The sequence below is a fragment of the Ovis aries genome, chromosome 1 (assembly GCF_016772045.2).
Source record: "Ovis aries strain OAR_USU_Benz2616 breed Rambouillet chromosome 1, ARS-UI_Ramb_v3.0, whole genome shotgun sequence".
NCBI lineage: Eukaryota > Metazoa > Chordata > Mammalia > Artiodactyla > Bovidae > Ovis > Ovis aries.
In genome coordinates, this window is record NC_056054.1 from 203,240,933 (window position 1) to 203,260,459 (window position 19,527).

At 49.4% G+C, this 19,527-nt stretch overlaps 1 long non-coding RNA gene across 2 annotated transcripts in view; it reads right to left on the reverse strand.

Moving 5' to 3' along the window:
• LOC105602901 (uncharacterized) overlaps positions 1 to 19,527 on the reverse strand; it is a 71,299-nt gene that overhangs the window by 10,902 nt on the left and 40,870 nt on the right. Inside the window, exons 2-5 of one of the 2 annotated variants that reach the window (XR_009601666.1) lie at positions 13,464 to 13,681; positions 12,905 to 13,024; positions 10,025 to 10,122; positions 9,485 to 9,680 (exon numbers count right to left, since the gene is read on the reverse strand). This is a non-coding gene — a long non-coding RNA (uncharacterized LOC105602901). Of the gene's footprint in view, positions 1 to 9,484; positions 9,681 to 10,024; positions 10,123 to 12,904; positions 13,978 to 19,527 lie in introns of those variants that run through there. The other variant, XR_003588571.3, reaches the window with a different exon arrangement.

Below are 19,527 nucleotides of genomic sequence, written 5' to 3' on the forward strand. Positions count from 1 at the left end.
CTGTGACAGTGACACCCACCCAGACCACAAAAGAACATGACTGGGAGAGGGAAGACGCCCTCTAATCAGGAGAGGTCAGAGCTGAGTTACCAGGAGGCTGCAAGTCCCCTTTCCCAGGCTCCTGGCCTGAATGGAGAAGAGGAGAAGGCCCAGTCCCCCCTGGACAGCAGGCATCCAGCGGGAACAAGGGCGAAGCCAGGGTGGGCCCACTCGCCATCTCTGGCTTGACTCCCCTGCTCACAGGTAGGGGAGGGTGGAGAGGGAGTAGGTTAGAGTTCTCCAGGGAGAGTACCCTAGGAATAACCCACATCATCATAGCCCTCTGGGGCTTCCCTCCAGGGGGCTGGGGACAGGGGGGGTTGAACCTCAGAGTCCTTGAAGCAAAGTTTTCCACGTGCATGGAGAAGGTTTAGATCATCAGACACTTTGTCCCTGTCCGCCCCACCCCCCTGCCTTTTAAGTGTTCCCCAGTCTGAAATGATGTCCTCACTCACTAGCCTGAGATTTGCATCTTTCCTTTAACTTGACCTCTCTTACCCTCCAACTCAGTACTTAGAAAACTAAGATCATGTCATCCATCGCTTCTTGGCAAATAGATGGGGAAAAGTGGAAGTAGTGACAGATTTCATTTTCTTGGGCTCCAAAATCACTATGGATGGTGACTGTAGTCACGAAATTAAAAGACACTTGGCTCTTCCAAGAAAAGCTATAACAAACCTAGACAGCATATTAAAAAACAGAGACATCACTTTGCCCACAAAGGTCTGTCTAGTCAAAGCTATGGCTTGTAATCATAGTACATCAAAGTAATCACGTATGGATGTGAGAGTTGGGCCATAAAGAAGGTTGAGTGCCAAAGAATTGAGGCTTTTTAGTGGTGCTGGGGAAGATTGTTTGAGAGTTCCTTAGATAGCAAGGAGGTCAAACCAGTTAATCCTAAAGGAAACTAACCCTGAATACTCATTGAAAGGACTGATCTGAAGCTCCAGTAATCTGACCACCTGATGCAAAGTGCCAACTCATTGGAAAAGACCTGATGCTGGGAAAGATTGAGGGCAGGAGGAGAAGGGGCAGACAGAGAATGAGATAGCAACACCCATTCAATGGACATGAGTTTGAGCAAACTCCGGGAGATAGTGAAGGACAGGGAAGCTTGGAGTACTGCAGTCCATGGGGTTGCAAAGAGTTGGACACGACTTAGTGACTGAACAACAACCCTCCAACCAGATCCAGATCATGCTTCCTGGTGGCCTGCCAGTGTGACTTACGTTGACTGTCCAGGTTGAGGGACCTCCATATCCCTGCTCACCTTCCTTAGTTCAGTGGCCATGAGCACAAACTCTGGAATCAGACTGGGTTCAAATCCCAGGTCTACCCAAACCAGTCCTGTGACCTGGGGCAGCTTACTTATCCTTTCTGGGTCTCCACTCTCCCCAGTGTACAGGAATCATAGCAGGAGCCACCTCAGAGCCTTGCTGCAAGGATTAAATGTGTTCATATGTGCTCAGCATAGCATTTGCCATCTGATAAGTCCTACATCTGTGTTGGCTCCTTTTGACAGTTTCCACCCATTGCCTTTTAAAAGCAGGGCTTCAGATCTATTTTTGAAGGCCTCCCTGGGCTGCTCTCTGTTCTGCCGCCTTCTCCACGGTTACACCTTCCCTTGTCATGTTGGGTCTCCCCTTGCTTCCTGGACACACAGTAGCTTATGTAAACTCATGGGACAAGCTAGCTAGCATTAATCCTAGGAACCCTCAGTCTTCCACCTGCCTGGGCTTGCAATCCTTTTCTACAAAGCCATGCCCCTCTCATCTTTCAAAACTGCTCAAAAACTCACCTCCTTTGTGAACCATGGCACAGTGGGAGAAGCATATTTCTCTGGGTTTGAATCCCAGCTGAATCTGTTCAGTGGGTGACCCTGGGCAAGGGTCACCTAACCTCTCTTTGTTTCAATTTCCTGATATGTCAAATGAGGGAAGTACCCCCCTCACAAGATGGAGATGATACAGTGAAATGACCACCCCTTGGTGCCAGGTGCAGCGCTGGGGGCTGTGGCACACATTAAATGCTCGATTAATGTTTCCCTTCTCTCCTTCCACCCTGCTCTGATAGCACAGTCTCCCCTCCGCACTCTAGCCTCTAATGATCTTTATAGCTACATCAGTCTCTCTCTATATGTTCTTGGATCTTTATCATGCATTCGGTTACTCTTTCATTCATTTGACATTTATTGGGCCTTTATTATTTGCCTGATGCTGTGCTAGGTCCTGAGGATGATTGCAACGAAATTCTTGTTCTGCAGAACTCACAGAAAGTTAAGAGGGTCAAATATGTGTGCAGATTAGTCTAGGGTCTTATGGCAAGTGTCATAGCAGGGGTGTGTATATAAGGCGATCTAGATCACAGCCCGTGGAGTGACTAACACTGATTTCAGCAATCAAGGGCCTTAAATTCAAGGGGGTGAGCCTTAACTGAGCCCATGCTGGGTGCCAGCATGGTTTTAAGCACAGGGAATTCAAGATAAAGAAGACAACGTCTCTGTCCTCGAGGAGTGTGGGGTCCAGGGGCAAACAGATAAGAAGATGTGAGGATGATACCAAGTGGAGAGTGCCTATGTGCCCATGGGGCTGTCATGCAAGGATGGGAGCAAGGGAGGCTTCCTGGAGGGGCGGACACCTAAGACTTGAAAGACAAGTAGGAATTGGTTAAACAAAGGAGGGACGGAAGGTCTGTCCAGGTAAGTCCAGGTAAGTCCAGGAGGAGTGAGGCCAGGTAGAGGGCTCAATAGCTCTGTATGGTTGGACGTATATGCATGAGGCTCAGAGCTTCTAAGGAGCTATACTTTCTTTGCTCCTCTTTCTCCCTACAACATCGTTTCTCCAGTCAGAGCCCTTGGTCCCAGCTCCAGGGCTGCCCTATCCCAGAGGATAAGCTCGGGAGCCATGCAGCCCAGGCTCTTCCTAAGGGCTGGGCGAGCTGTGGAAGGAGAACAGGGAGGGAACACCTTTGGTGGATGCTTAGGCTGAGATGGAAAGAGGAGAGAATTCCCCCACCCCCTGTTCCCCATACAAGGACACTGAGCCAGGCTTGGCTTTGGCTGTGGTCAGTCCGTGGTAACAGCTGCTAGATATCAGGAAAGAACCTGCTTCCTCAGCTGAAACCTCCCCACCCCCAACCCCTCGGCCCCCCTGCCTCTGCTAGATCTTAGCCCCCCGCTTAATTTGGTCAAGCTGAAGGTCCTCTGCCTTCCTGGTGTTTTACTACACAGCCAGAGGGAGGCAGGGATGCCCAGCACACCCCACATCTACTGATGGACAGACATGTGGTCACCACACTCACTCCCACACTTGCACACTCACACACGTGCACACACAAACTCACAGCACCCACGCGCACACATGAACTCTCACAACGCTTACCCACACATCTGCTCCTCCTCATACACATTCGCACAGCAGAAGGGCACAGGCTGCCTCCATTCTGTAAGCTCCCTTTGGGGAGTACCAGCCCCCTGGAAGGTTGTGAAGCCCTGGACCAGAGAGCCCCAGCATCGCTTGCTGAGAGGGCACCAAAGGGTTAAGAGGGAACGTTTCCAGGGAGTTTGCCTCTTAATCAACACAGTTAATTCTTTTCCTTTTACAAACATAAATTCTTGGCAGTCGGTAACCAAGAAAGAAAGGGGTAAGAAAAAAACCTTAACCCAACATTAGTCAAATCTTTGCCTCTTCCTATTTTTTTTTTTCAAGTTAAAACTCAGGGGAATTCAAAGCAATGAGAGAAATCCCAGCCCAGATGGAATGTTTTTGCTAATATACGTCTGCAAGTTATTTAAATGTATGTTTAAGTGTGCATGTGTGTGTGAGAGAGAGAGAGAGAGAGAGAATATGAGAGCAAGCGAGTATGGTTGAGTGGTGTACGTGTGTGTGTGTACATCTGTGTGTGTACGTGTGTGTGTGAGTGAGTGAGTGAGTGAGTGACTGGGGCAGACAACAGAGCAGAGCAGTCACCAGAGGCTCTGCCTGAGCCCAGCTGTCCTCCAGCCTCAACTCTCCTGTCTAGACCTGAAGCAGGACAAGGCCATTACAGGACAGTCCTTGTCCCTCATCCCAGGGTCTCCTGGGACAACAAGCCCCTGTCCTTGCCCCCTCAGCCCCAGGACGGCCTGGGTGACACTTTCTGTCAGGATAGATAACCCACCCACCACACACTTTCTTGTCCTTTTTCCTGCTTAGCCAGAAGACGTGGGGCTGGAGTTTCCAGGCCTGGAGGAGAGGGACAGTGGAGAGGACCAGGCCCCACCCCACACAACAGCAACCCCCATCACCACCACCACACGCACGAGGGCCCTGCCTGGACTGGCACCACCACACTCACGAGGGCCCTGCCTGGACTGGAAATCAAGGCTTAAGCTCTATTCCCGGCCTCTGGGGGTCTCCTCTCAGCGCTCTCTCATGATCTTCAGAACCCCCGGTAGTTCCTCTCAACGTTGAGCCTCACCCCTCAGAATACCTCCATGTGACAGGCCTGACCCTCACCCACACACCCCACCTCAGCAAAGCCCCCCACCTGCCCCTACAAGAGCTCTCCCAGCTGGGCTCAGGGTGCAGGGGCTTTGCAGACAAACTCCTCAGCACGTGCCCCCACCTCCCAGCTCTCTCTCCTCTGCTCCCTCCTGAGCTGACTTTAATTCTTTTCATCTTTCCTCTGAAATCACTCCTCTGGTCCCGTAATCAGCTGTGTGGGTTCCAACTTCCTGATTTCCAGGGGGAGATTAAGCAGCTTTCTCCATCTAAAGGCACGGTGGAAGGCCAGGCCACCCTGTGGGCTGGCTGGACCCCTCTCTGGCAAGGCGCCTGCTCTTACTCTTTGAGTCCTGGCCACCCTGGGTCTTGGGCCTTCCACAAGGATCTTCCCAGGCCCCCGGCCCGCCCTGGTCCCCAGAGATTCCAGCCTTCCCATCATTCCTCCTTCACACAGAGGCCTCTCAGCATCTCCAGCCAGGCCCAGAGTCCGCAGTCCACAGCCTTCTCTATCACCTACTTTTGGAAAAGGGGAGGTGGGGGCAGGGATATGGCAGCACTCAGGATCTGGAATCTGCAGAGGGAATTCTCAGTTGGGTTGCCTACCCTTCCCTTTCTCCTAGGGCTTCTCTGCTCCTCCCATCCACTCTTGCCCTCAGAGGCCCTTTTTCTGAGATCGTGAACATCCATGGTCTCCCCTGGATGATGAGGTGACATGACGAGCAAGCTTTCAACTCCCCAAGAGTGCATCATCTACCCTGCACCTCTTCTGGAGCCATTTCAGGGTCTGGTGCTCAGCTGAGCCCTGGCTTGAGACAAAGCAAAATGGGGTCAAGGGCATGCGCTGCCTGGGAGGGGCCACTGGAGACAGGGACACAGAGAGAGAGAGTACAAGGGGAAGGAGAACTGAGCTGGGCATTATGTGCCATTTCAGCTTGCCCGATATGAAGCTAGGGTATAGTGGTAAAGCTTAGATCTGACTTTTCAACAAGGAAGAAACAGTTGCCTAGAAAAGGAATTCCTGAGATGGAAAGAGGGAGAGAAGCCATTCTGTGGGAAGTCTCCTGAAATGTCACTTTGTTAGGGCTTCAGTTTCTTCTGAAATGATTTGGGGCCTTGGGCCTCCCCGGGGACCCTGGCTTCCTGCCAACAGGACCCTTGGGTCTGTCTGTCTTGGTCTGAGGGCTTCAGAGAGTCCATGAATTCCCTGATATCAATATGCAAAGTCTCAAGGACATGAACAGTAGCATGAGGGGAGAGATTTCATAGCCTTAATCCTGTCCCCAGAAGCGTCTCCCATTCCAAGGAGTTAAAAACCACCGAATCAGAGTTTAACACAGAAGTGACACATGAGGCTGGCCTTTGACCCAAAAGATGGGCCTGGATTGGAGCCATATGACCTCTGGCTGAACCAAGCGGACTGAGTCAGACCCAGGCAGTGATGGGAGTCTGAGGAGCTGACCTGCACTTCTAGATGGGAGGAGGAGCAAGGAGGGGTTCTGGAGATGACCCAGGTGTCTGGAGACCCCAGCTTAGAGCAGATCTCTGCCAGGTGAAAATCCCACGGCTCACACGACGCTTTCATTGGACTCAGCTATTTGCAGGCTTTATCTGCTGGGAACCGGCAAGTACTAGCTGGTGAGATGGTAAAGGTGACCCAGAGAGCCTTAGGTCTTCCTGGAGCACAGGTGAAAAGTGCACAGAAGTGTCTGTGCCCATAAGTTTCACGATATGTACCAAATTCATCCATCTCAGAGTAAAAATAGTCTACCCTTCAAGGGGCTGTGTGTGTATCCAGGACAGACATGGGCAAGTCAGTGGAATCCCAGCGGCATAGAGGGCAAGGTCAGTCAGTGCCAAGGGACCATCTGGAGGGAACAAGTGTTGCTTAACAAAAAATGTCCCTTAGCCCAACCCCACACTATGGGGGCTACGCCCTAACCGGGCTGCTGGAACTTTCTGGGTCATAGCGCCCTCTTCCACGAAATGATGAAGTTGGGCTGGAGGGGTTCTGAGGACACCTTCAGTGTTGACACCTCAGGTTTTAAGAAATGCCTCCTCTGTCCTCTCCCTGGAGCTCTGGTGGCAGGGGAGTGCAGAGGTGGAGATTATCCAGAAGCCCAGGGAGTATTCCCGCCCTGCCAGAGTTCACCACCACCTACCCAGGGCCTCTGCCCGTTCCCTCCTCCCACACTGTCAATTTCCCTACAAAAGAGGCTGCGGGAGCATGATGGGTTCCCTCTTTGTGTTTTGATTTTCTTGCTTACTTTCTTGCTCAAACCGAGTGCATTCAAGGGACAGGAAGTGGGAGGCTGGCTGGGACAGGTGAGCAGGGAACAGTCTGGACCCAGCTTGTTGGCTGCTCTCCAGCCGGAAGGTTGGGGTGACCAGCTGTGAATTCTCCCTAGGTCCTGTGAGGACAGACACAGCGGCTACTGCCACACTGGACAACCCCTCAAGCTCCCTCTCTAGAGCCTCACGGCTATGGAATGTTTTCTTCTACCCACTGCATATCCATGTGCTTTGTAAGGGTGCTCTGTAGATATGTAGGTATATAAGTATTATAGGTGGTGGTATTTAGTCTGACTCCTTTGAGACCGCATGGACTGTAGCCCGCCAGGCTCCTCTGTCCATGGGATTCTCCAGGCAAGAATACTGGAGTGGGTTGCCATCTTCTTCTCCAGGGGATCTTCCCGACCCAGGGATGGAACCCGCACCTCCTGCACGGGCAGGTGGATTCTTGATTACTGAGCTAGCACGGAAGCCCGCATATAGCTAGGAAGGTAGGACTCGGTTTGCGAGGTGGTGGTGGTGGTGGCGGGGCTCCCGCCTGTGGCAGCCAAGTTGCTGTCGGGGCGGCGCCCCTGTCTCTCCCCACAGGTCTCCCCCGTCACTTCCGCCTGTGACTCCTTCTCCCCACCCCCCAACGTCAAGCTGTCATCATCGCCAACTCCTCCCTCACGTTTCCTCCCCGCAGCCTGGCTGTTGCTATATCCTTACTCTTCCTCCACAGCAGCTCTGAAATCTGTCCCTTTCTCGGTGCCCGCCCCCTCCATCAGCAACCCCCTCCTGTGTCCCCATCTCTCCTGCCTCTTGTCTCTGCTGGCTTTTTTTTTTTTTTTTGCTTCTCCCCATCTCTGACTTTGTGCTTTGCCTGCTCTTTGTCCATCTGCCTGTCCCTCTCCGTTCATGCTTGTTTTCTATGCATCCCTGTTCCCTGGCCCCTCTGAATCCCTGTGCACCTCTCAGGTGGCCTCTTTCTCTCTGGTCAGTTGGGGGTGTTTGTCTTTATCTCTCCACTGTCTCCTAACAGGTCACAGCCAGAAACTCCTTGGGGAAGCAGGGTTGGAGCTTTCTTCTTTCTAACCTCGCTGTCAAGTTGACTTCCCAGCTGGCCTGAGCTCTGAGCAGAGCAGAGCAGAGGCAGCGCAGCAGGGAGACGGACCTCAGCCTGAGCGATCCATGGGCCATGGGGAGAACAGCTGGGCCGGAGGAGCCAGTGATGCGGCCCTGCCTGTTGCTAAAACAAGTGGCAGGCCTGGCTCATTTGCATGTCGGGTCTCTTTTACATAAATCTGCATGTCAAGCTGGAGGCCCAGGAGCCAGGTAATGCAAAATGATGCAAAATAAATTAGAGTGCCCTTCTGCAGGTGCAAGCCTGCCCTATCCAACTGACAGAGCACACCCAGAAGGGTTGGTGTCCTCCTAGAGTAAGGGGGGAGTGGGGAAGTGAAGTGGGGAATTAGGGGGTGGGGCAGGAGCAGAACCGCTGGCCTGCTCTCTAGCCTGGCTCCAGGGTGGCCCCCTGGGAAAGAGGATGGGCCCCCATGACTGGAGAGGGCTGTGAAGCCAGCCAGCTTGGACCACAGGCTCATCCAGACCCTGGAGACTTGGACTCCAGGGCTGGGAGAGGGGGCATTTAGGGCTCACCCCATCCGGTGAGGGAAAAGGAGCAGGAGAGGGACCTTTCCAAGGTTGCCCAGCCCAGTGTGGCAGGGCCCAGCACAGAAGCCTGCACTCCTGGTTCTCAGCAAAGTAACCTCTTTGTTCTGTATCATGGGATAGAAGTGGGTGAATATCACTGGGGGTCTCCAGTGACTTTGGGGGAATCAAATCAGAGATGTCAGTCTACCCTTCTACTCTACCTGGCCTTTGGGAGCACTGCCCCTGTGCTAACCACCTTGGGGTGCCCTTCAGAGCTCCCTGACCCAGACCTGGGGTCCTATTCCCCTCTAGAAAAGGCAGTGTGGGAAAGAAGTAACAACCATTCTCCCTCTGCATTCTCTAGCTTCTGTGAAGTGTGACTTCTTGGCTCCTCTTTGGATTGGGAAGTGGTTCCTGAAGCCCCAAGGCTTCTGAGAGGCCCCTTCATGTGAGAGGTGGATGGAGAGGAGGGTTGTAGCACCACAGCCTGCCCCAGGCCTGACTCTGTTTCTCCTCTGACCAAAAAGGTGAACCAGCCATGTGATCCCAAACGCTCCCAAAGACCTCACACCCTCTCCAGATGCACCACACAGCATGTTTAAAGGGGACCCACGGCAAATTACATCTGTGCTAACTAGGACCTCTGCTCCAATTCTCCTCTGCTGCAGGAAGCTGGCCAACAGAGCTCCATCCTGCCCTGAAAGTGCAGGCTACCCGTGGGGGTGGTATCTCAGGGGGCAGGGCACCCATGGTTAAAAACAGTGAGCCACATCTCTGCCTGTGTAGTGCTGCTGCAACTTATCAGCCGTGTGACCGAGGGCAAGACACCTGGCCTCTCTGACCCACGTTTTCTCATCTATAAATTCCAGGTGGTAAGCATTCCTACCTGGTAGGGTTACCATGAGGCATAAATGAGACAAAGCACAGACAGCACCCCACACAGTGCCTGGCACAAAGGAAGCAACTATAAGTGGTGAAAAAGTGAGTGTTTATCAGTCAGTCATGTCTGACTCTTTGCAAGTTGATGGACTGTAACTCACCAGCCTCCTCTGTCCAGGGGATTCTCCAGGCAAAAATACTGGAGTGAGTTGCCATTCCCTTCTCCAGGGGATCTTCCCAACTCAGGAATCAAACTGGGGTCTCCCGCATTGCAGGCAGATTCTTTTCACTGTCTGAGCCACCTGGGAAGCCCAGTAGTATTACTCTTGCAAATACAGGTATCACAACCAGGCCAACCTAGATCAGAGGAAGGGGGTGGGAAGCAGAAAGAAGTTCAGGTGGGGTCTCTCTCCCACTGCCCTTCCTCTTCCCATCACCTTCTTCTGTTCCTCGGCCTCCAATCTAGTCTCCACATTTGTTACAGAGGGAAAGTATTAAAACATACCTACTGTCACACCACTTCTTTGCTTTAACTCCTTTCTGGCTTCCTATTGCTCTTAGGATAAAGCCCACACTCCTTAACATGGTCTTACAAGACTTTTTGTAATCTGGCTCCTGCTTATCTCTGAACCTTATTTCTCAACCTCTTGTAACCTAAGCTTTGGGACCACAGTTGCTCAGACATGCATGTCGGCACTTACCTCCAGGCCTCTGCACGGGCTGCTTCCTGACCCCAGCTACTCACTTCTTTTGCAGTCAGTTTAGAAGTTGTTTCCTCAGAATACTCCTGCTCTCCTGGCTGAGGATGAAAAGAGAAGGGTTATGGAGCTCCTCGTCCCAGGAGATTTTTCTGAGGTTCAGGAAGTAAGGATGTCTAAGATCATTTAGTCTCCTTTGGCAGAGAAGAAACCCAAGACCCAGAGGGAGGGGGCTTCCCCCAGGTTCCCCCCAGCCTCCCTCCACACTGGCACAGAGGGAATCAGTGACACCTCCTCTGACACCAAGGATGACCTCTCATTCTAATTCATTTGCATCTAATCATTTAATCACCTCTCCCAGGGAGAATGAATAAACAGAAAAGACCAGGAGACCCAAAGGAATGAATTCCAAACCCTCGGAGAGCCCACAGGGATATGTGTGTTTTGGGGCCAGGGCTATTTTAGTGACTGTTCCCATGGGGTCACTATCTCCTTTTCCCTCTTTATCAGATTCTGGTTGGCCTCATCTGCCAAGTGAGAGGAGCTTGTGACCAGGGAATTGAGGGGCACAGGGGGCTCCTTGGGGAGCTGTGAATTTAAAGCATGGCCAAGTGAGAACCAGTCAAGGCCACTGCTGCAGCTTCGAAAACAAACAAGTTCTGGAGCCAGAAAACCTAGTTTAAGTCACACTTGCTAGCGATGTGAAAGTGCGAATCAGTGAACCTCTCTGTACCTTAGTCTCTTCCACTGTAAAATGGGAGCAACACAATAGCTCTCTCGCCAGGCTGGCATGAGGGTCTGGTGAGGGAATAGGAGGGAAAGCGCCTCCTACACGGTTCAGCACTCAACATGCCTTCTTCGTGAGCCGAGCATGCACAGGAGGGTTCTGATGGGGAGCCAGGCTCCAAAGCCCAGAGCTGATTGCTGACTCAGCCCCCTGCGCTTGCTGCCATCCCGTGCCTAATCTGTTACGGACTGAAAGGTGTTGGGCTTATAAATATTTGCTCCTTATGGCCAGGCTTTCCCGAGTGCTATCAGCCTGGCTGATAAGATAATCCTGCCCCATGGGGCAGGCTCTGGCACCTGGCATTCTGTGCTGCAGGTGACCTAGCAGACTTAACTTTTTAATACCTAGCAAGTCAATACAGAGGCTCTCGGCTTACCGGCTAGGAGGGGCCAGCCAAGGGGGACTCCGAAATTAATTCTCTTTGTTTTTGAATCTGAGGTCTAGAATTGACTGGAGACTCCAAGTTAACACCTTTCCTGCCAGATGGTGACTGGGTCTTCACTGGCTCCACTGAGCTCAGAACCAAAATGATTTTGAAAAGACTTGAAGTGAGCACCCTTCTCCTTTAATTAAGCACAAAATCTCCATATCTATTTCAGGCTTTGAAAAGTGAAACCCAGAGAAGGCAGGTTCCCCAGGCAGAGGAGAGAGGTGTGTGGAATTAATATTCCATCTCTATTTTTCCTGGGTAATTTAATAAGTTGACTAAGCTTATCAGGGGGACCTGGGCTGCTTTTAGCTCCTGGGCAAGCCAGGCTCACATTCTCGCCTCACTTTTCACATTAGAACAGTTAACTAGCCGGGTGAGGTGAGTCGGGGTTAAGGGGAAGAGCTGGGACCCGTCCCGCCTTGTTTGGGCACCCATGACCATTTGGCGGCACATCCCTCCTCCCCCAAATGCTCTAGCCTGACTCGCAAAGTTCTGGGTGCACCCTGAACCACCTTGGGCACCCCCCACCCATTCCCCCACTGCCTTTCGCCTCTCCCAGCTTCAGGGGGCATGTGGACTTGCTGATATTTTTTAGAGAGAGAGTCTTTTTTTAATTGGCGGATAATTGCTTTACAATGTTGTGTTGGTTTCTGCTGTGAAACAGCGTTAAATATACATATAACCCCTCCTTCTTGAGTCACTCCCTCATGACTTGCAGGTATTTAAAGAAGGCAGGCTAAGGGGAGGGGCTATGCTGGGACTGCCCCAGTCCCGAACCTCCAGGAAGAAAGGTAACTGCCCAGACAGGCTGCTTCCTGAGGTCCAGCAGACCCTTCTCCCCACCCTTCCTTCCACCCCATCATTCTCCCTTCTCTGCTGGTCAGAAGGCAACTCTAGGACTGCTTCTCTCTGGAACTGAGGGCTCTCAAGGAATCTGTTTCACAAACATCAAATTCTCATAGAAAACTTCAGAATCCCAGGAAAGAAATCCTTGGAACCCTGTGTGGGAAATATTACTCTGGGTTGTCATCTCTCTTTGAACATCCACTTAGCTCCTCCCACTCATCTCCATGAGAAGCTCTTGGGAGCAGGGAGGATACCAGTATAGAATATGTTTCCAAATAAGTGGGAGGGGACTTCAGAGATTGTGAATCCATCCCCTCTTTGCCACGGATGGATAGAATCAAGTTCAAGGAGGGAAAGTGGTCGGTCCAAGGAGTTCTCACCTCTGAGGCTGGGCCAGTGGGGCTTCACTGGGGACTCACTAGAGGGGGCTGCATATCACACTCTAGGGGCTCTGGGGTCAGAGGGACCTGAGGCCAAATTTTGGCTCAGCTGTGAGACTTGCCCAAGTTATAAAAGCTTCTTTGTGCTTCAGTTTTATCGTTTGTAGGATGGGATAATAGTAACCACTTCATAGGGTCAATAGATGAGATGAGGAATGCTACCTGCCTGACAGTAATTACTCTAGAACTTCCTGAAGGAGTGGCTTAATTTCATTTACCGCTGGATCCTCAGACCCTAGAACATGCTGTGCCCAGAGCAGCAGTGAACAAATGCATGTTGAATGGATGAATGCAGCGTATAGTTATTATCACTCTTACCCTCAGTGGTTCTTATGATCACTATTATTGACCTGAGTATTTTCTTGTTGAACTTCACTCACCTCTTCTTTTCCTCTCCTGGACTCTCTTCTGTTTACTCCTTTTAGCGGCATGTACAGGGGCATTCCTGCAGATGTACACCTTCATACCTGCACTGCTTCTGTCTCTTCATCTCTTCTCATCTCCAGGGGGAGAGGGAGAATCATGAGGCTGAATCCATACCTTTGCTTTCCTACCCAAGCCCCACCCAACTCAGGGTTCAAATTGCTGCTCCCCTTCATATATCTGAAATCCTGTCCACTCTCTTCTAATATACTTAGTGCTGCTTAGTAAGTCAGGGGTGGTGGAAAAAAAAAATTCCCACCAGTATCTTTTCATTTCCAAGGAAGGCTGTCCATTTGGTTTTGTTTTGTCTGATTCAAAACTGACTGATGTAATTCCCTTCTGCTCTGACAAATCAGGACCCTCAGCAAAGAAGGAAACAGAGCCAAAGAGAGAAGAGAAAGGGTCAGCCACTTTTTGGAGATTTATGAAGCTCCCATTCGAGCACAGGCAGCTGGACATTGCTCTCCTAGGTTCAGGCCTCGAGTTTCAAAAAAACAAAAAGACTCCAAGACGCACCTTCATTTGAGTCATTTGGGTGGAGTTGGTGTTTTCATCTTTGTTATCTTCCTATTTCCCTCCCCTCTGAGCTGAGTGCTTCCATCTGCCTTTGGGGTCTAGGACAACTGGGCCAAGATACCAAGAGATGATCCTTCTCAAATTCTCAAATCCCATTTTCACTCCTTTTGTCCCACTCCTGGGTTTAGGGTTTTAATTCATTTTGAATTGGTGATCATCTTGAGAGGAAAACACATAGGAAATGGATAGACTAGACTGTAATATGACATAAATAAATCAACCCTACAAATTAACACAAGCCTACACCTGAAAGAATCAGACCACAAGCAAACAAGAATTTGGCTAATAACAGAGAATAATAATAAGGCCTATGGCCTTTAACTAGATCAGTGTGACTTAAAGATAAATCGTAAAGTGAAATACTCAGTCCAGACAAACTGTAGGGGTTGGTTTGGTTTATGTACTCCCTTAATGTATATGACTAAAAAACAGATTCTGTTTACACGCATCTTTTTACAAGTTTGTTGTTTTTTTAGTCTCTAAGTCATGTCTGACTCTTTTGCGACTCCATGGACTGTAGTCTTCCAGGCTCCTCTGTCCATGGGATTTCCCAGACAAGAATACTGGAGTGCGTTGTCATTTCCTCCTCTGGGGGATCTTCCTGACACAGGGATTGAACTCGCATCTTTTGCATCTCCTGCATTGGCAGGTGGGTGCCATTACTAAATTAATGGAAATGTTGACTCTGTACAGATAAGTGGTTTCCATCTTTTTGAGGGTGGCCACCCTCCTGTTTGAGTTCAGATCTTACTGGGCACAGGGCCCGATGGTGAGTGTCCAACTCCCTGAAACCTAGCCAAGCAGGGAGGCCAGGTGGAGGTGGTCCACCTAGTGGGACTCCAACAAGCTGAAGCAGGTAGCAGGAGCATCTCTTACATTGATTACAAGTCCTTTGAGTGGAAGGGATGCACCTCCTGAGTTGAGAGTGGGCCCCGTGCATCAAGTCCAATAGATGGAAAATTCAAGTTGATTATAGACTGCAGGCTTGTGTCATCCCTGATGTGGTGGTGTCATGAGGATGGTGATTGTAGCCATGAAATTAAAAGACACTTGCTCATTGGAAGGAAAGTTATGACCAACCTAGATAGCATACTCAAAAGCAGAGACATTACTTTGCCAACAAAGGTCCATCTAGTCAAGACTATGGTTTTTCCAGTGGTCATATATGGATGTGAAAGTTGGACTATAAAGAAAGCTGAGCACCGAAGAATTGATGCTTTTGAACTGTGGTGTTGGAGAAGACTCTTGAGAGTCCCTTGGACTGCAAAGAGATCCAACTAGTCCATCCTAAAGGAAATCAGTCCTGGGTGTTCATTGGAGGGACTGATGCTGAAGCTGAAACTCCAATACTTTGGCCACCTGATTTGAAGAGCTAATTCATTTGAAAAGACCCTGATGCTGGGAAAGATTGAGGGTAGGAGGAGAAGGGGACGACAGAGGATGAGATGGTTGGATGGCATCACCGACGCAGTGGACATGGGTTTGGGTGGACTCCGGGAGTTAGTGATGGACAGGGAGGCCTGGTGTGTTGCAGTTCATGGGGTCACAAAGAGTCGGACACAACTGAGCAACTGAACTGAACAGGAGGTGGGGCCTTTGGGAGGTGATTGAGTCACGAGGATGAAGCCCTCATGAATGGGATCCATGCTCTTCTAAAAGAGACTCCGGGTACTTCCTTGGTGGTCCAATGGTTAAGAGTCCTTGGTTCAGTCCCTGGTCAGGGAACCAAGATCCTGCATGCCACATGGCACAGTGCAGCCAAAAAACTATAAATAAAGTAAAGAGACCCCAGAGAGCTCTCTCACCCCTTCTGTCAGGTAGACACAGTAAGACAATGATGGTCTGTGATCTAGGAAATGGGATCTCACCAGACACTGAGTCAGCTGGCACTTCCATCCTGGACTCCCCAACCTCTGGAAGTATGAAAAATAAGTGTTTGCTTTTGAAGCTGCCCAGTCTATGGTGTTTTTGTTACAGCAGCCTGAATGAACTAAAATAGCAACCCAGTGCATTGTGGGAGCAAGAAAGAGATGGGCATCAGAGATGGAGTATGGAGTAGGGAGGCATGGGGCTGGGGATATTCTTTGCCAGCCTGGGCCCTTAGCCCCATGAAGCATGCCTCTGCCTTGGCCACCAGTGACACACTAAAAACTCTGCGTGCTCATCAGTTCAGCATCTACTGCCCTGTCTGCCCCTGACATTGGTTCCCCCTTGGCTCCAGGCTCTCTCACAGACCGGCTTTCCTGGCTTGCCATACGTGGACTTGGCAGCCTGGTCCCATTTCTCCTCCGTGACTGTCTTAGAAATCCCATAAGTCTCAGGCACCAGTAATTAACCCCAGGCACCAAAACTGACCTCCAGCCCCACAGCTGCATCCAACTCAGGTGCCTGGGACACCACAGCCCACCAGACTCCTGAGGGGGTCAGGGCGGAGCCTGTGGAGGAGAAGAGGTGGGAGTTAGAGAAGAAAAAGACTGTGATAAAACGGGCAAGGAGAAGAACAATTTGAGGGAATATTAGAAAGACAGTTAAAAATACACCCCTGTGGTGCATGGTATGAGTGGGCTGGGGAGGAGGACTTTGACATTAAATTGATTTCCAACACCTCTGGCATAAACAGAGACCCCCCTGCTGTGAACCCCAATGAGGTGGCCTCAGTCTGATTCTTTTGGCTTTTAGGTGTGGCCTCTGAGGAATGACAGAAGAGAATGGCTGTTCAAGCTGAGAAAAATCTATTCAAACTCCATGCAATGTGCCAAAGCTCTTTTTTTTTTTTTTTTGTTAGCTCTGTCTTCGCTCCAAGAATGTCTTCTTTTTCAGTTCTGGAGATTTCAATGCTTATAGCAATCACTTGGTCTGGGAGTCCTGTTTGTCTCCTCACAGTGAGCCTTGCTTCTATTTCATAACATCCTCCCTTTCAACTCTCAGTTCTTGTCAGCAGAGAGTATATAGGAAGCAATCAGATCTATGAACCAAGTTATCAATATTTGCCTTCCTGTCTCGTCATGGGTCACAAGCTCTGACGCAGAAGTGATGTTGCTGGATGAGTCTTCACTCAGTTACCCAGACACTCACATTCCCAGAAAGTGCACAACACCAGGAACCGCTGTCAATCCAAAGAGAAAATGTCTTTTTGGAACCACTCTAGCTTTACCTCATCTTCCTCCACAAACCTAGCCTAGGAAATTTTCCTATTCAGCTTAAAAAAATAATTGATGACAACTTGGATGGGAACACAGATAGTATATTTATCAAAATTTCAGATGATACAAAATCACTATTAAATAGGGTAAAAGGGTAAGGTTCCAAGTCTACCTGGATAGATTGGACAAGGAACTGAATTTAACAAGATGAAATTTACTACCCTTGGGCTCAAAACAAAACAAAAACCCAGCTCAGCAGTATAATTTCAGAATTTGGAAGAGGGAGCTAAAAGAGCCACACATTGGTTGCAAGTTCAATATTCGTGCATGCTCAGTCATGCGTGACCCTGCAACCCTGTGGACTGTACCCCACCAGGCTCTTCTGTCTATGGGATTTCCCAGGCAATGATACTGGAGAGGGTGGGTTGCCATTTCCTCCTTCAGGGAATCTTCCTGAAGTAGGTATCAAACCAGAGTCTCCTGCCTGTCCTTCATTGGCAGGTGGATTCTTTACCACTAAGCCACCTGGGAAGTCAAGGTTCAATGTGAGTCAAGGGTATAATGTGACTCTCAGAGTTTAGGCTGCATCACTGGAGGGTAGAGTTCAAAACAAGGAGAGCAGGAAGTGATCCTGTTCTCAGCGCTCCTGGACCACACCTGATGTGTTGTGCTTCCTTCTGACACCGCTCTGGGATGAACACTGACAACATCTGAGGGGTGGAAACAGGAAGACAGAGAATCTGGAAATTATAACAAACGAGAACCATAAAAGAACTAAGGAAGTTTAACCCCAAAGAGGAAAAAGATTTAAGGAGGCATGAAAGTTGTTTTTAAGTGCTTCAAGACTGATCTCCTATACAAACTGGAGACTTTTTTTTTTTTCTTTCCCAGTTTTAGAAGACAAAGGTAGCTACATGAGAATAAGTAACAGGGAGCTAAATTTCAGTCTGGCCTGGGGAAGAACTTTCTTTTGCAACAGTGAAAAGTGTGCCAAGCTAGAATAATCTGCCTGATGAGGTAATGAGTTCCCTGTCACTGGAGAAATTCAGGCAAAAGCTGGAGGATTACACATGAGGGATGTTGCAGACAGAATTCTTGTATTCATCAGAGGATCAGATCAGACGATCTTTAAGGATGCTTTCAACTCGCAGACATTCTGAATTTCAGGGTTGTTATTATAATTTACTATATATCACTTATATGAAGACATCTAATTCCTTTTAGTAAAGTGATAAAGCTGCTGAATTTCAGAAATACTTTCCAGTTCTTTTCACATTCAATTTCAATTTCAGAGGGAGTACAGTGGAGACAACTGTATTGGTTCAAACTTGGTTCTGTTACTTACTAGCTGTGTGACCTTGGGCAAGTCACTTCATGTCTCTGAGCCTCAATTTCCTCATCTATGGAATAGAAATAATAATAGTACCTGCTTCATAGGGATGTTATGAGGATTAAATAAATATTTGAGAAGCACTCAGAACACTGCCGCATACAGTAAGTATTACAAATGTGTTTGTTAAATTAAAAATAATGTAAAATAGCTGAAAATAAAGAATGGGAATGGTCTCAAATTTAACAAATGGTTCAAGGATGTCCTCCTTCTTTACCAACTCATCACTAGCAGCTCTGGCTGTAAAATAGCCAAGAACCCAGAGGCAGCAAAGAAAAAAAAAAGGCAAAAATCACACAGGCTCCCCAGCTCTCAAGGGGGAAGCAAAAGCTTCCTGTGATTGGTTTACCGTAACCTCTGAAAAGGGCTGTGTGTTTAATGACACCCGCTTATCCTCTCCTCCCCCACCCTCCTCTCTCTTCTTGGAGTTGCTAGGAGGCCAGGGCTGTGCTGCATCCTAATAAAGCTGTGTCGGGGGAGGGAGGGGGCCAGAGCTTGTTAGATATACACGGCCTGTCTGCGGGAGCTTAATATCCTTTTACTGGAATAACTATTGTCCCAGCTTCTCAACGAATACGGACCATCATTAATAAAAGGGCTAATAAAAGCATTTATTGCGCTCAGGCAATAGCCTCGCTTTTTCTAGCTCCAGGGCCTTGGCAGAGGCAGCTATTGAGGATAAGAATTGGAAAAGTAAGACTCCCACTGCAACGCAGAGATCAGCCTCTGCCCCAGCCCCGACCCAGCACCCTCCCCCAAGGGCTGAGCAGCCAGAGCAGTGGGAGATTGGGGCATGAAGACAATGAATGCATCACTGAGGCATCAGGCTTCCGGGTCTTTTTTAAATGGTAAATATGGGGTGGTGATGCTTAAAGAAAAAAAATGGTCCTATTACCAAGTTCTCTCAAGAACCTTAAAGCACTTCACCTTGCAAGACTGTTATTCCCATTTTACTGAGGGGAAAATAAAGGCACAGAGGGATTAGGGGCTCACTCAGCCATATGCGGTCTGATATCCTTGCCAGAACCAAGACTAGAACACAATGTTCCTGACTTCCAAATCCAGAACCATCATGAAATTTTTAAAAGGGCAAGACTGTATCTATCTCTGTCCAGCCTCCAATGTGGGGAATCAGTGAATGCTGTGATCATCATCACTGCTTCCCTAAATTATTATTGTTGTTATTATAATAACTAGTGGGTAGACTTGAGTGGGTGGTAGATACAAGATAATTACTAAGACCCCAGAATTAAAGTGTTGAGTCTCTACTTTTCCACGGCCGCCCAGAGATGAAAATGAAAGCTGTCCTCCAAGGAACTCTGAGAAGAGCCCTAATCTTGAGATAGCGTGAATCCGAGAGAGGAAGACAATGGAGAAAGGCCAGGAGAGACTTGGAAGCCAGCCTTGGAGATGCTGGGATTCTTGACTGTGGATGGCACAGGCAATCCAGCAGGTTCAGATCCTGGTTCTG